The 13,540-nt window shown below is 32.4% G+C and overlaps 2 pseudogenes; both read left to right on the top strand.

Moving 5' to 3' along the window:
* Positions 1-365: 365 nt before the first annotated feature.
* LOC149423383 (uncharacterized) lies at positions 366-1,472 on the top strand (annotated as a pseudogene).
* A 1,864-nt stretch (positions 1,473-3,336) lies between these two features.
* LOC149423382 (uncharacterized) lies at positions 3,337-4,529 on the top strand (annotated as a pseudogene).
* The last annotated feature ends 9,011 nt before the right edge of the window (positions 4,530-13,540 follow it).

Raw genomic sequence — 13,540 nt, 5'->3', positions numbered from 1 at the left:
CTGTCACTGGCTGGATGTGCGCCACAGTACCTACACAGTCGACTCGATATTTCGTAATCTATGGTGACATAGTAAAAATAATCTATGGGTTGTGACATGACAGATTGATGGAAATAATTTGTAATTGCTATCGTGATTGTGATTAAGGGATTGACATAAAATTAATAACATTAAATGTCGTTTCTTTCATTACAGGTAATGTTTTTTTACTGAATGCTTTTCTGTATGTAACTCTTGTGAGATTAACAAAATAAACATCTTCTTTCATTACAGAGAAACTCAATTGTGTTTAATTGACTGTCATTCAAATCACAAGGAATTATAAAACATTATTATCATTATAAAACGACATTTCTTGTCACAATATGGAAAAGTTGAAGTTTACATTTCAAACAAAAACCAACAACAGACAGAAAGTCTAATTTTATTGCCATAACCTCAATTGTTACACAAGATGACAAAGTTTTCCTGATTCCTGAAGAATGTCAAGCAGCATCACTCCACAAACCTATCTACACCTCTAAGGCTTATGCTATAGTAAAAAATACATTAAAAAAAAGACACCAAACCAGAAGTGTATGGATAAAAATGACAGAAGATATTTCACAAACATATGTGGATGAGGATAAAAACATGATTTTTCAGGACCAATTTCTAAAGGAAATTACCAAAGAACAAGTGTCTATTGCCAATAACAGGAGTTTAGAAGACCCTATAGTGAAAATTTTGGAAAAATTAGTTGAAAATTAACAGAAAAACGAAAAACAAAGCATGAAAAAGTTAGCTGACAGGTTTGTACTTGAAAAATTTAATGGAAAAAATATAAGTGCATGTCACTGGATGGAAGTATTTGAAACAGAATGTGCAAGGTTTGACATTACTAAGGACGAAGAAAGAATTGAAATCTTCAGATTATTTTTGGACAAATCATGTACAGATTGGTATTCGTCCATGATGATAAAGCTTAGTTTACAATCAGAGTGGTTAGATTGGAAATCAAACTTTCTGCAAACCTATGGTGATAAAGGTTGGACTGCTAGCAGGTATGCTTTATCTTTCAAGTATCAATCAGGATTATTATTAGAATATGCGGTTGAAAAAGAAAGACTTTTACTTGAAGTAAGAAAAACAATTGATCAGGGGACTTTAACCGATATAATTGCTGCCGGTTTACCAGATTATATAACAGATAGAATCAACAAGGATGAGATTATAGAAACAAAAGACTTGTTTAATGAACTTGGCAAATTAGAACATTTAGTTTCGAAGAAAAAGTATATGAGAAAGAAAGATGATACTAAGAAAAATGTAGCATTTGTGAAAAATTAAATAAAGGTGTGCGCTATCACTCAGAAGATTTATGTTGGTTCAGAACAAAGAATAATAATAATGAAAATGATAAGAGGAAAATAAAGCACATTAATAATTCAGAATTAGAATGCGAACTGAAATGTGAGAACCAAAAAAACTAATAGTGCCGCCATTAATTAAAGTAAAGTTAGTGTTAAATAAAAATGTTGAAGTATTTGGAATCTATGACTCGGGCTCTAATGTGTCATTGATAAACTCAAGGTTATTGAAGATAAGCAATGAAAAAACAGGTTTTTCGAACAGTACTAACTTAAAAAACAATTAATGGCGTTAAAAAGGCATTTGGTATGATATCACTGGATGTAACTATTTTTAACATTGAAAAAAATATGGATTTCTTTGTAATAGACAAAGAAAATTTTGATTACGATTTTTTAATTGGACTTGATTGCATACAAAAATTTAGCTTAATTCAAGATGAAAACTTAGAAATCAGTCAGAAAGCTCCAACACAAATAAATGAAATAGTTTCTAATCAAACCCAATCTAATAATTTAATAAACTTCAATGAAAATTTTACAAAAAAAACTTCATTACTTATATAAATCATCTAGACTTTGATCAAAAAAAAGTGATTGATGAATTAATAGTGAAGAATAAATCTGTATTTGCAAAGGGCAAATATGACATTGGAAAGGTAAAAGATTATGAAGCACACATTGATTTGTTAGTGGAAAAATATTGCAATAAAAGACCGTATCGTTGCACAATCGAAGATAAAAAAGAGATTGAAAAACAGATTGCAATATTACTAGAAAAAAATATAATAGAAGAATCATATAGTCCATTTGCAGCTCCAGTTACATTGGCTTATAAAAAAGATGAAAAAAAAATCTAGATTGTGCATAGATTTCAGAGATTTAAATAAAATTGTTGTTCCTCAATCACAGCCGTTCCCGCTTATTGAAGACCTGATGGTAAAAACAAGAGATTGTAAGTTTTTTTCAACACTAGACTTGAACTCAGCATTTTGGTCAATTCTTCTGCGAGTCACAGACAGGCACAAAACTGCTTTCGTCACTCAAGAAGGTCATTACCAATGGTCATGTTTGCCATTCGGCTTAAAAACCGCACCAGCAATATTTCAGAGGATAATGTGTAACATAATACGGAAACACAAACTCGGAGATTTCACAGTAAATTACATAGATGACATCCTGGTTTTTTCAAAAACTTTCTCAGATCATGTCAAACATCTAACACAGCTGTTTCAAGCGATTGAAAGTGAAGGCTTAAGACTGAAGCTTACAAAATGCACGTTCGCAGCTGACTCGGTTAAATATTTGGGTCACATAATACAAAATAATTCAGTTAGACCTCTGAAAGATAACTTGATATCAATAAGAAACTTTCCGACCCCAAAAACGCAGAAAAACGTGCGACAATTTTTGGGAAAAATAAAATTTTACCATAAATATGTGCCAAAAATAGCAATGAAATTGGATCCGTTGCATAATCTTTTGAGGAAAGGTCAAACCTTTGATTGGACTATGGCATGCCAAGAGTCATTTGATGAGATGAAACAAATTTTATGTTCTCAACCAATATTAACCATATTTGACCCGAACTTGCCTATACATGTATACACAGATGCTAGTATACTAGGAGTGGGAGCTATCCTAAAACAGCCACAAGAAAACAATGAGGAAAAAACAGTAGCTTACTTCTCAAAGAAATTTAATGAAGTTCAAAAAAGGAAGAAAGCTATATATCTGGAATGCCTAGCTATCAAAGAATGTATTAAATATTGGCAACATCTATTGATAGGTAAGAAATTTACTGTCTTTTCAGATCACAAGCCATTAGAGAATATGAATATAAAATCAAGAACTGATGAAGAATTATGAGATCTAACATACTACCTATCACAATATGATTTTCAAATTAAATATTCTCCAGGTAAATACAATATTGAAGCTGATTGCCTAAGCAGAAACCCAGTCTTAGAACCAGATGAGAACCAAGATGAGCAATTGAAAATTGTCAACTTAATAAAATTAGAAGATATCTTAAAAGATCAGGTGAAAAATGAGAAGATACAGTGCAGAAGAGATAAATTGATATCGAAGAATAATGTTTATTACAAAAAAGTAAAAAAAGGGAGAAAAAATAATTCTATCAGAAAAATTCAGCATAGTATTTATCAAAAATGTTCATACAGACCTAGGTCACATAGGAATTAAACAAATGCAAAAAATGATAAGTTCGTTGTACACAGCAGAAAATATGACAAACAATATAAAGAGAACCTGCGAAAGTTGTTCAGTATGTTTAAAGAACAAATCAAGAGGTCAAAACAAATATGGATTGATGTCCCACTTGGGTCCCGCAACAAAACCTTTTGAAATATGTTCCATTGATGCAATAGGCAGTTTCGGGGGTTCACGATCAACAAAGAGATTCTTGCACCTAATATCAGATCATTTTACGAGGTTTGCATATATTTTGACATCAAGAACTCAAAATACCAATGATTTCATCAAACTCGTAAATTCCACAGAAACTAATGACATCGGCATGATACTCTCAGACCAATACCCGGGTCTCAATTCTAGAGAATTCAAAAAAATTTTGGATGAAAAAAATATTCCAATAATTTTTACTGCAGTAAACTCACCTTTCTCAAATGGATTAAATGAAAGATTGAACCAAACACTGGTCAATAAAATTAGATGCAAAATTAACGAAATGACTCAAAAGTAGCTTGGACAACTATAGCACATAATTGTGTAAAAATCTATAATGAAACGGAGCACACTGTCACAGGATATGCGCCACAGTATCTACTTAACGGCACAGATGTTACGATTTTGCCAAATGAGTTAAAACTTAAGAAGACCGACATCAGTTTGATACAAGACAGAAAAAAAGCTCTGGAAAATACTATGAAGTCACATAATTACAACAAGATAATTTACGATAAAAGCAGGAGACACTTCAACTTCAACGTTGGTGATATTGTTTTTGTGGAGAATGGAAACAAACTTAATAGGAAGAAGCTAGACGAATTGAGAATCGGACCCTAAAAAATTATAGAAAAATTATCAAACTCAATTTACAAGATAAACACTGGTCGACAAAAATCAGAATCAAATTTTTTCCACATCTCAAAGTTAACTCCAGTACCTGAATTAATGAACCTAAAAGAAGATACTTAAAAGGTTGGGGTTTATTGTCTTCCCTAGGGGGGGAGATGTAAAGAAAAATATAATTTTCTTTAATTCAAGGCAATGCCGAGCTTGTCTCGTCATTGTGGCTGTGTGTGTCGTGGACTGCCACTGGCTGGATGTGCGCCACAGTACCTACACAGTCGACTCGATATTTCGTAATCTATGGTGACATAGTAAAAATAATCTATGGGTTGTGACATGACAGATTGATGGAAATAATTTGTAATTGCTATCTTGATTGTGATTAAGGAATTGACATAAAATTAATAACATTAAATGTCGTTTCTTTCATTACAGGTAATGTTTTGTTACTGAATGCTTTTCTGTATGTAACTCTTGTGAGATTAACAAAATAAACCTCTTCTTTCATTACAGAAAAACTCAATTGTGTTTTAATTGACTGTCATTCAAATCACAAGGAAAATATCATTATATACATATACATTTTACTATATGTTTGGAGGATAGTTGTACCGCGGGACAATTGTACCACATAGTTTTCATTCAAAAAGTACCTTTTTTCTCACTAATACAAGCTTTGATATGAACTTATATTTTTAGTCATTTTCTTAAATTTAAATAGTTGAATTTTGTGATAGTACCTCAACAAAAGAATCCTATAAAGTTTTCCCGAGGCTAGGTAAATTGTGTATTATATTAAATATAATTTGGTTTTTTTGAAGTTTTGAAAAGCAATTTATGAAAATTGTTCTTTCAAAAAAACTGTTTTTCCTTGCCGTCTTTATGTCTCGATTCTGTATTAAATCGATATTTCGCTACTGGTACAAATGACCCCGGGGTCGGTTGTAGTATTCAATTGTTGCATTTCTTCTCACCTGTTTACGTGCTTATAGCTTATTTTATATAAGATTTAGAAAAATAATCATACGAGAATTTGGTAGACAACTAAATTATCTACCGTTGAGTATTTTTTCATAGACCTTATACCTAAGACATAGTAAAAGTTTAACTAGTACAACAGTCCCCGGTCTCCCCATGACATTAGAAACCTTACATCCTTGCTTATTCTCCAGCTACCAAGCCCGGACCCTTGAGGTAAACGACACGTGTAAAAACCTATATGGAAATGTCGATTAAATTTACTGTGTTTAATTCTTCCAGTTCAACTGTTTCGTCTAACATAAAAACGAATCACAGTACTTTTATTCGATACACAAGAAGAAGTTCTTGTACGTGAAATTCCTTTATCTGTATTATAGTAATACGTGGGTTAAGGATGTGTTTTCAAGTTTCTCTCAAAAACTTATAGATATTAAGCGATTAAAAATGACTAAAATATTTATTTCTAACTTACTAACTAACCATCACGCCGTTTTCCCACAACGGTAGGTAGATGACAGAACGCCAAACAACTCGGTATTGTGACACACTGCTTGCCTCTTTCTCATTTATACATCGTCTCAAATATAAACTTCTGTTATTCTGACTCTTTACATGGCCCGAATATTATAGTTTTTGGTTCACTTTCACTCGTCTTGCCTCTTTCTCATTTATACATCGTCTCAAATATAAACTTCTGTTATTCTGACTCTTTACATGGCCCGAATATTATAGTTTTTGGTTCACTTTCACTCGTCTTGCCGTGTCTTGCCGTGTCTTGCCGTGTCTTGCCGTGTCTTGCCGTGTCTTCCTCGGGCGTCACCGACTTCTTCTACCATTGTTCGTTTGCTCTACATGCTCAAACCATATAAGCGTCCTTTTATTAATCTCATTACGCTCTCATCAGCCTTGCTTTCTTTGCGAATTACAGCATTTCTCACAATATCTCTTTACCCACATTAAATAAATAACAAGCTAATAACTAATATTTATAAATAAAATCGAATATATTTATCCGAGACACTATCTAGGTTTCAAACCAAATTCATTGGTAACTTTATTTCGTTTTTTAAATTTAGATGCCAAAAATATGGGAAAAATTAGTTGCAAATATGAAATTTAATAAATTGGTCCCAAAGGTCAATTTGGTTAAGACTCCTGTCCCTGAAAGACAAAAGATCCTGGGTTCGATTCCTGGTTGTGTATCTTTTTTTTATTTTTCTGGGTCTTGTACTGTTTCATGTTTCGTTAAAATTTATTAGTGTCATCTTCTTCGACAGTGAAACAATATATAGTAAAGCAATAAGAACGTGTATGCGTTGAAAGGGAACGAAGGGATTATTTACTGTTCTTGGATGTAGAAGCAATGCGTCCTGGAAAAAAATATAGTAAAAGTTCTTTGATATCGATTTTTTGCATTTTAGCGATGCAAAATTAAAATGCTGTTTTTATCACAATATTATGAATCTATGTCATTGAAACGTTTTGCAAACAAAAATAAGTGCAGCTATACAATATATATGCAAAAATGATTATATTTAAAAATAAACCTGTTATTTTGAAATTTCCATACAATTATTATGTATTGTTTTCTGAATGACTTTTTATACTTCAGAATGGCGTTTTTCATAAACTTTATTTTGACAATAAAATCTTGAAGGGCTTTTCTTATCGTATTCCAATGTCATATTTAAGTGTACCTAACACACCACTTTTACCTCCAGATCGATAATTTTTTTGTAAAAAGAAGTAAATTCGACTTGGTTTTTATAATATTTTTCCAATGAAACATGTCAGATACAGAAACCTTAGACTTAGGCCGTCCAGCCCGTCAGCCCAGAGAAAAAACTCCACCGCGTTTGTTGTATTAATGACCATCTCGAGGGCTCAATACTCCATACACATTACTCGAACAGACTTTATGGACTTTTTAATTTCTCTTGTTTTGATACTGACAAAAAATTATTCGTGGTGGAATTTCATTATAATGATACATTGAAACCATTTTTCACTTTTTTTATTTTATTTGTTACCCATACCATGTAAGTATGTTTCATTGGCGTATCAATAATTTATTATCAATTTCAACAATTTTTGTCATCATGAAATATAGACAGCTGTCTATATTTCATGATCACATAGGCCCTGAGGGAAATTATTATCTTCAGGGCCTCCTGTGTGGAGTTAATATAAAAAAAAAATCATGTTACTATTGTCGGTTTGTACGGTAATTATTCGGGATTGCTGGCAACGCGTAGTGATTTACTTGAATACTTTAAAAGGAAACTGACTGCATTTGAGAAATTTTTAATTTTTAATTACGTAAAATGAAAATTCGCTTAAAATGAAAACACACAACGTTTGGGAAGGGTATCAGGGGTGTTGTGAAGATTGTTGGTAACGGTCAGAAATAAAATACGAAGTGAATTTTTTTTTTTCAATATACATAATATGCGAGTATATCATGAGTTCGGTTCAATTTTAGGGATAAAACATCTAATTTCTCTCTGACGGAAAAATACTTTATTTTATAAATTTAGTATTAGGTGCCTGTTTTGGATTACACGTTTTGCGCATTAAAAATGTTAATTATTTTCTGAAATAAATAGGTATTAGGTCTTCAAAAGTATTATTATTCGTTTTTACTATTTGTTTGTTAAATTTGACAAAGGTGTTTTAATGGAGCATGACTAAAGTTATACGCAACGACGGACAGAGAATCTCATAAACTTCGGAATGTGAATAAATTCTGCGAAGTCAGTAGTCAGTGTACGTGCCTGTGCCTGTGTCTGTGTCTGTGCCTGCATATCAAATTGCACTTCACTTTAAGCGCCACCTTTTGTTCTTTGAAATGAGAAAAAGTTCTCGTTTCCTGGTACTAAAAGTAGGAGTTTTCCCTCAAATTTCTTTCTTCCTCAGCAGTATTTACGTCCCACATTCCCTCACTGTTTCATGCATCATGAAGGTGAATGGTTTCATGAACCCGCATTTATACAGTTTACTAGGTTTTGTTTTATAAACGTTTTGAGAAAATTTTAGTACAACTTGTGTTAACGCACTGGTCAAAACTACCATTCAGAGGCTAAACGTTGCTTGAAATTATTTCAGCCGTATTTAGTGACCTATCTAAATAGCCAACCTATTCTTTATCATACTTTCTACTTCATCGTCCATTTCGGCCTTTGGAGACATAGAAAAATACTAGTGCATTCACGGAGAAAACTTAATGTTATAAAATATCGCTTATTCATTAAGAATCTCCTCAATTTTTCATAATCCGGTTAAGAACGAGATTGCAGGCCTTTAAATAATGAATCGAAAGGTTTCATAATAAAGTTTCAGTAAAACACGGATGTGTTAACGCGACGTCGGAATACTTATTGGCAAAATTCTAATATTTTCGCGTTTCGTCATTGTACGAGTATATTATCAGGTCAAACGCAGGTACATGAATACGTGTTCCGAAATATTATGAATCAACTTAACGTTTATTAAGAAACGGCCTGCAATCCCGTTTTTAACAGGATTTTAATAAATCAGCAATACTAATAAAAAAAGCAATTAAAATAATTTTCCCTGAAATATAAATATATCATATTATAGGTAGGTACTTTATCGCATTCCTGAATTCTCCAAACACTTCAAATTGTGAAAAATCTTTTTTTTTAAATAAGTTAAAATAGATGACACTGAAATTCAAAGCAAAATTCCTAAAGTTCATTGAACCGGAGTTACAGACACTCAACCGAACTTAGTAATTTTAACTAGTGCAGACCCGTCAAAAATCACGGAATAGTTTGAATTCTTAACACATAAGTTCCAATTTACATATGACACTTAAATTCAAATCAATTCCGAAATACACATCTAGTTTTAGTTAAGAGGTGTAACTTTTATGCGGCTTAAAATTAAGCCGTTATAAATATTTAGTAAAGTTGGATAATGCACTCCCCAAAGTGTAGTTATTTATTAAAATGATTCATGGCCGACAAAGCTTCCAGAAATAATCAAAAAACGTGGATTTACATAATGTTATGCATTTTCAAGGGGGTTTCAACGGCACGCTACATGTTATGTCTCCAAAGATAACATTAGTAGGCAAACAACGCCTGACACCCCAATTCCGAGACGTGCGGTTAACTTGGGTGCTGGACAAATTTCCAATGGATAATTTCGCGACAAGCCTTAAACCCAAAAAAATATTTCCTTATAAAATCTTGTATTTATTATTGTTAAACATTGAGCTAGAATTATTAGAGGTAAACTACGATCTATTCGAAACTTGTTCCACCATTAGAACGCGATAAACGGTGCGCAAATACCGGATTCGGTAATTTTAGGTCAGTTAGGGTTAAAAAGCCAAACCTATTTTTTCGCTTCATGCATAATCTAAATATAATACATAAATGTTGTAAAGTAATAAACCTTCATTCTTACAAGGTAATGACGGAACAACTTTCGTCATTACCAAACATAGACAAGACAACTCACATTATTCCTAAAAATCCGGTTTAAAGAAGTGAAGGTTTTAAATGAGATAATATATAGTATAATGAAATTACCGGAAAGCCTCATCCGTTTCTTTATATCTTTGAATTCACGACAATGACGCCTTTCAAATAAAATTCAATTGTGATCATTTCAATGAGAGATTTATCAACGAAAACCCTTTGTTAAGAACATAAATAATGTATGAAAAACACTCCGGAAAAGGTGTTTAAATACGCAGCAGGCAGAAATCTTTTTATCAATAATTGTATAATCGTGTACCGATGGGTGGTGTGGGTAGGCAGATGAAGATATCTGCAGAAGAACTCTAAATTCAATTAATGTAGCACTGAATTCCGAAGTTACTGGTACTAAATACCCTATAATATTGATAATTCCTCCAACATTTCCCATACATTCTGATTTCAGCATTCTACACTAGCGCCTCTATCGGCCAGCGTTGTTAATAATACCAATATTTTACTAGAGTTGGACGTTTTCAAATGAAGCTAGACTTTGCTGCACATTGCGTTCTGATTGAAATCCTGGTGTACTACGGAGAGGCTTGAAAATTGGATTAATATAATAAAAATGAGATTACTGACAAATAATTGTCGTAAACTTACCTAAATACCGGTTAGATTAGAGGCCTGGACGAATTTTCGCCTTGTTATCTTCACTTTTTAAAATAGTCTCTTCTTTATTTTTCTTACGGTAAAACAACATACAATTAGTGTACTTTTGTAGGCATTGCGTAAACGTATAATCTCAAGAGTCAAAATAACAGAAAAGTAATCACGAATGTGATTAGTTGCCTCTAGGCGGGCCGTAAAACCCGCGTGAGCTGATCCCAACTAGCTAATAAATTATTGATTATTCAAAGAAGCAAAATAAAGTGTATGAAATCAATTATGACTGTAACATCAATGTTCAACTATTTATTAACTTATCGTTTAATTGGGAGCAGTTCAAGTGCGTTGAGCGTCCCTTCTGGAGGCTAATATTTGAGAAAGGAGTGTCTGCTTCGAAGGAGTTGTATACTTTTGGGTAGCATTCCAGCCTACTCCTGAGCCTTGGGCCCTTCTTCCGCAAGGATTATCAAGTATTCCATACTTGTGTTGTGTACTCAACCTGTTGAACACAGTCCATACCTACATCGCCACTCGCCACCAATCATTGTAGGATTCTCGAAACTTAAAAACTATAATGCTTTCATCACCTCACACACAACTAAACTCTTGCTGTAGCTGTCATTTTTATATCCTGTCATTTTTTGTAAATCGCACGCACTATTAAAAAAATGTCTGACATAGGTGACGCAATGTAAGACGTGAGTGGGAACAAATATTTCCTCAAAACTTAGAACAACCTTGTCCGGATATTTACGGGAGACTGGCGTGGCTGACTAGTTTACAAAATGTCTTACACAGGTGACGCAATGTATGACGTGAGTGAAAAACAAATATTTCCTCAAAACTAAGAACAACCTTGTCCGGATATTTACGGGAGACTGGAGTCGCTGACTAGTTTACAAAATGTCTTACACAGGTGACGCAATGTATGACGTGAGTGAAAAACAAATATTTTCTCAAAACTAAGAACAACCTTGTCCAGATAGTTACGGGAGACTGGCGTCGCTGACTAGTTTACAAAATGTCTTACACGTGGGACGTAGGTAATGTATGACGTGAGTGGGAACAAATATTACCTCAAAGCTAAGAACAACCTTGTTCGGATAGTTACGGGAGACTGGCATTGCTGACTAGTTAACAAAATATCGGCAACGTGTGCCAGATATGTGTACGTAGATGTATCGCCAAGATACTTGAATCGGCAAGAATCGGATATTTGCGTATTCCTGTGAGGGTCTAAGGCGACATCGTGGGGTTTTGTTGTTTTTTTTAGTTTAAAGAATACGTCACCGATTGTAATATTATATTCATAGTCGCCAATATTCATTGGCCTTTCACAGGGTGTATTAATTTTAGGCTTAAAATTCGTTTAGAAACAATAGATTATGATTCCTTTTTACATTCATTAAAATTGCTTAAGTTAAGTGATAGAAGAATTTTTTTCGATCAACAGGCTATTGTTATTGCTTCTTTCTTTACTGTTATTTTATTTGTTATGTTTTAACTAAATTTAATTATTTAATTTTTCTCATCAAAATTTAATACTGCACTGTGTATATGTGAAAAAATAAAATTAAAACTTTGTATGTAAATGGCACTTGTGCCGTAAATTCTAAATAAATAAATAAATAGCCAATCTAAGACGCTCTGTAGCAGCGAAAAGCAGACAAAGGGTAGGTACCTACTTGTAGCATATTATCAACAGCATAATGGACTTACGTAAGTACTGAATATACGCAACTAATGTGAGGGAAAGTTTAATCGGCTTTACTTAATCCAGTTTTAAACGAAACACAAGATTTGAAGTACCTACCGAGCCTTTCGAACTTACCAAAGGAAAAGCTTTTGCGAAAGATTTATTTGTACTGAATAAAATAAAATAAAATCTTTTCTAAGAGATGAACTAAAGTAGGTACTACTTATATAAATATTTACTTTACGAAAAATCTACTGGCAATTGTTCTTTGCGATTGGTTTCGAAGTAGTAATATAAGTGAAATATACTTTTAAGAGGATTTTAGGAAAAGTATTTTGAGATGTGGTTTAAAAAAAGTTTGGCTAAAAACCTGAAGATTCAATAAATATTTTTTTTACTAGTGGGTACTTTAAAAAAGAGAAGTGTTTTCTGAAGTGGAAAAGCTATAACGCAACTGCTTTTTACGATCAATTTCAATTAGTCTACTTTTTTAGAAAAAATATATTTTATAAGAAATTCAAGACACGTAGGTACTAAATAAACACACTGGCTTTTAACCAATAGAAATACCCTTTTAAGAATAATATTATTCCACCAAAAACGAGTTTATTAGTAAGACTACGTACTCCAAAAAAACAGCCTAATTTAAGTAAGTATTCCGTACAAATATTTTTTTATCGAGACGATAAAATATTTCTAATGGTCTCTTTCCCATAATACAAAAAGTCGAACAATTTCAAAGACATTACCAAGAATTCGGATGACCAAAATAGTGTTTCAAAACATAACACCAAAAAGCAATCATTGGTTGGTACAAATCCGGTTCATCTTAATGGCTATTACCAAAGCTCTCATAAAATCTGAACAGAGCTGTTTTTGACCGAAAATGAATGCTTATAATACACACGAATTATTTATAAATAATTCTTCTTAGGCAATTTTTTTTTTATTTTTTATAATTTTTTGAGTGTCTTCTTATTCTGAATTACAAAATATTACATAGAAATAAATCGATTATGTCGGTGAAGAATATAGTTAAATTTATGTTTATTTCTGGACGTCGGAAAAGTTTAATTAGAACGAACCCTCAGATAATTTATACGGACAGTCCTTTAACGGAAATTGTTTTTTTTATGTTAAATATAGCATTTTCTCTAATAATCTGTGTTAAGTGATTAATTTTTTATTCATATATATAACCTAATAATTATAATTAATTTTTTATTTATATATATTAAACTAAGAACTCTTGAACCTGAAAATGTTAGCTCTGAATAAATATATATTATCTGAAAATTTTCTTTCTTTCTTTATCCCTTGGTTTCACTTTTGTCATTCCTTGC

This window comes from Hesperophylax consimilis, chromosome 6 (assembly GCF_061612785.1).
Source record: "Hesperophylax consimilis isolate HC1 chromosome 6, BYU_Hcon_1.0, whole genome shotgun sequence".
Lineage (NCBI taxonomy): Eukaryota > Metazoa > Arthropoda > Insecta > Trichoptera > Limnephilidae > Hesperophylax > Hesperophylax consimilis.
Note: the sequence above shows the minus strand (reverse complement) of the source record. Positions and strands in the feature narration are given on the sequence as shown.